Consider the following 4,529-nt stretch of genomic DNA (forward strand, 5'->3'; position numbering starts at 1 on the left):
TTGATGAAAAAGGTTCTATTTGACGATAGGTTTTAATTTACGTCAAAAGTTGTTCATATAATGTTTACAACTTACGCCTAAGGGGAAAATCTTGCCATGCATCCCCAGTAAGGTGGAGGTCGGGTCACGCCTCGGTAATACTTATCACTTAAAATGGTCAAAATATCGCTTTCTATTTCCTTTTCTGGTGGACATTTAGATTATAGCATCTAAATTTATATTAATCACGCAGAAATTTTTTTTTCTTTATTGCAGTTTTGAAAATGACTCCGTTAAACGTGTGGTTTTAGTGATGCTCAATAAAATGTTGGTAGAGAGTTTGAAATAATTTGAAAGAGATGAAAGCTGAAAGAGTATGTCATAAATTAATGGCTACAAGAATGAAAGATAGCTGTAACTATATAGAAATTAATGTTAGTATAGAATGTGGAATGAGAGTCTTTTGCTCCTACAAATAGCATGTGGGAATAAATGTCAGTATGATGGTCAGAGGAGAGATTTGAGTTAAGGTTGGGATATTTGCTAATGGTTTTAAAAGAGAAGCGTCCAATAGATGCGCTGAAATGTTCAGACTGTAGATGCTGAAAAAGAATGACAAAATCAACAAGTAACAAATTCGTCGTTGTTCCTTCGGGGCAATCGAGTTTCCAGTACAGAAGCTTGTAATGCTTTCTGAAACTCGATGTTCCGTTGTATGAAACAACCAGTTACGATCACGGCTAACTTTAACCTTAAATAAAAGAAAACTACTAAGGTTAGAGGGCTGCAATTTGGTAGATTTGATGATTAATGGGTGGATGATTAACTTACCAATTTGCAGCCCTCTAGCCTCAGTAGTTTGTAAAATCTGAGGGCTGAGATAAGAAGCGCAGAAAACTAAAAGACGAAATTGCTGAGAGGAATTCCTCGTGTAGAATCTGAAAAACACATCGGTGACATTAGGCAGAAATATATAATGTGCCATATAATGATTATTGTACGTCAAAAGGTGAAACCTGGTTGTTTCTATGATTTGGTCTATATAGTTGAGAAATGTGTAATGATATGTATTACTTTGGCCATTGTTGTTGCATATATTGCAGAAGATTGACAGTCGTTGCAGGATGGCAACCCCCTGTGGATGTCTGCTCAGACGATGCAGTCTGCATATACTAGAATGCTTGAAGGAGAACATATGCAGCTTTCGTGTGGACATTAGTGGGCGATGTGTCTCTCGCGTCATAATCAGTGGGTGGTAATGACTGTGGTAATGATGTGTTTAGATATCATGGGAATTGCAGTGGAAGTGGTCTATTTCCAACCAGAGTGTACAACAGGCCTTATAAGTTTGCGGACAAAATCCTTAGCATTATGTTTTGAGCGCATTAGCTCTTTGTTATATTTCTTGTTTTACTGCAAGGTATATAGATTTCTATAAAAATATGCAGTCATGTTGGTCATCAATTAATATCAAGCATATCATAACCTTCAAAACCATAAGAAGCATCTGTCTCTAATTACATAATGAGATTTTTGTTCAAGAACATTTCTGAACTTTCCAAAGACATTTGCTTGAGCAGCATGTCCGTCTGTTTTGCCAGATTTTCTGTAGGTAAGGTTGATTATTCATAGAAGATAAAACATAAAAGGAGGAAAATATGAGAAATTCTTCGTTTGTGGTACTGCTGGACCAACTAATTTGATATGGCGACATTCATATAGCCCAACTATTACAGCTCTTACTTGATTCCAGAAGACGCATTTCCTGGTATATTTTTTTTATTTGTTCTGTCATAGCCAAGCAGCAGAATCTCTCGCTCCTTGTCTGTTGTCCTAATTCGAGTACTAACCTTTAGGGAAATTAGAATGAAAATTCTCACCAAGTATTTCATTTTCCAAAAACTTTTGATATATGTATTTCTAAATATCAATATACTCTGGATAGGGTATAACCCACGAAACGGTAGATACGTATCTAGATGTATTTTCTAGTATTAATCACACACACACACACGGTAAAACCATGTGTTTCTGGAATCCCTAAAGTATTATGTTCACGCCTTTCTCTTATTGCATTCAGCCAAGTACTACTCTATACAAACCATAGCCCAATAGAGCATATAGTCTCCTGTCACTTAACCAACTTTCATTTAAATATTATTTAGCAATTTTGATATATCAACACCATCGGAACAGAAAAAAACAGATTCTAATTCAATCTACCAATTTCACCTTTCTGTCCTTTAAAAGTCCAAGCTCAAACTTCAGAAATTATGGTGAGTCGTGGAGGCGTGTGATGTTTTATCAGATATAATCAAAAGCATCACCATAAAATCATTTAGCAATAAAATGAATGAAATCCTTCCGTTCAGAAAACTTGTACCCCTAGCACCGATCTTTGTTATTCATCTGTGCAATATACTTTCAATAAAAAATGAATCTTTTTAGGCCCCACACCTTTCACCCTATGTCAGAATGTCATCTCCATCCACCCCCCACCCCACCCCGCCCCCCTCATCCCCACTCATTCCAAAAATGTCTGCCTCATTCCAAAGTATTATGTATAACAAAATACTAACACAAACACAAGCTAACTGAGAGAAAGCCCAGGGTGACCTCTGAGTAGTGTGGACCGATGCACACTGGATTTTGTGTGGTCCTAACGCCAGTTTTAGAGCCTGCCAATCTATAGTCACAATCCGCCCCCCCCCCCCCCCCCCCCCCCCACCCCCCCCCCACCACGCCCCCACCCCCCCCCCCCCCCCCCGCCCCCTAACCAACCCTTGAAACTCTGAAATTCCCCCTTCTAGGGAGAATTCTTCCCTGGTTGACAACCACTGGTGTGCATCGGCATCTGTTTTGGGAACATTTCTCATATAGCTCTGTCAGTGGTGAAATGTCTTTCTTGTAGCGCAGTCATCTAGGATCAGAATGTTTTTTTATTTCACTCTCTCTCAAACCAAACAGCCGTGCAATAATTCCTTCAGTATCAAAATCATGTCTCGCTGAACCCGCGTAAATATGTTAGCGAAACAAGTTCACCCATGAAAAGCGAAAAGGAAATTGACATACTATATTCCCAAGCTTCCACAAACAACAACCAGGGTAAAAATGTTGAAGATGAAAACAAAAAGCAGATATTCTCAGGTGCATTGAATATTCAGATGAAAAATATTATCCTGTCTTTTATTTCGTCATTTTATTAGCTCGTTGTGTATATACAGATGACTTTTGTAGCTGCAGTTGTTGCTGGAATTCGGTTCTTCCACACCTCAAACATTCACTTGTGCTAAACTCTTTTTCCAAGTTTCCGGGGAATCATATTCCTGAACGACAACCGAGTACCGGGACACAAATTCCCGAGATATATTCCTGTATTGCACCAGCCCCGGTTTTTTTCCATGCCCCTACGTTAGGTTAGGTTAGGTTAGGTTAAGAAGCATCTTTAATGTAATTAGGGTGTGAGGAACATAATGAGATTATCTTCAGGAAAATTCTATAATTAGTTTTTAAGATGTGGCGTCCCACTTTTTCCAGGGAAGGTTCTGGTACTTGGTTACTGATCTGGAATATGCTAATGGGACCTTCCCTGGAAAAAAGTGGGACGCTATATCTTGAAAACTAACCATAGAATCTTCTTGAAGAAAGGAGATACTTCTTTGAACTAACCCAACCTAACCTAACACAGGGGCATGGCCAAAAAAACCGAGGCTGGTGCAATACTAGTATATATCTTCGGAATTTGCATCATGCATCTAGGATGATGCAGAAAAGGATTTTCTTTCAGTTCGGTTCCTGAATTTTCTATTCCATAGTAATATCAAGCTCTATTTGGTATCAAGTAATTTGTCCTTCCTAGACAGCGACCCCTAAGGATATTCAGAGGTCGTTAGAAACCTAGGACAGGGGTTCTTAACCTTTTGATGACTCCAGGCCCCAATGAAATGCCCAATATGGTACCCCACCCCCTTTGCTTAAGTAAACCTAAGTCTATTTATTGACAATACAACTTAATACATACTTTAGGTATGAATAGGTAAGAATAGAACATACGAGAAAATCAGAAGCATTTATAGTTTTATAGATATTTGTTTACAAAATGTACCCATGCATACCTTGACACATTAAAATCAAATATATACAAATACCCAAAGATCAAGTCTCATACCCCCAGCATATGGTTCTCATACCGTCAATGGGTATGGATACCCGCTGTTAAGAACCCCTGATCTAGGACTTAATATTTCATGGGCGTAATTATCTTCACGATATTTGCAGTCTTTTGTTTGTATGTTCCACTATCTGGGATAGATCCAAGTAATCCGCAATAAACGAAATGAAGAGTCTAAAAAGAGTAATCATTGTTATCATTTGACTTAACTATAAGGAATCAATATCCTTATACAAAACTCCAGTCAGTCTCCAGTTCTTAGCACTCTCGACTGTTCTGATTGCAATGACCAGAGCCTAGGGCCCTGGAAAAATGCATTTCAATGTTTATACTAGTTAGAAATTATCGATGATAATTTTACAATTTATACAGTCTCTAG

The sequence above is a fragment of the Macrobrachium nipponense genome, chromosome 2 (genome assembly GCF_015104395.2).
Source record: "Macrobrachium nipponense isolate FS-2020 chromosome 2, ASM1510439v2, whole genome shotgun sequence".
Lineage (NCBI taxonomy): Eukaryota > Metazoa > Arthropoda > Malacostraca > Decapoda > Palaemonidae > Macrobrachium > Macrobrachium nipponense.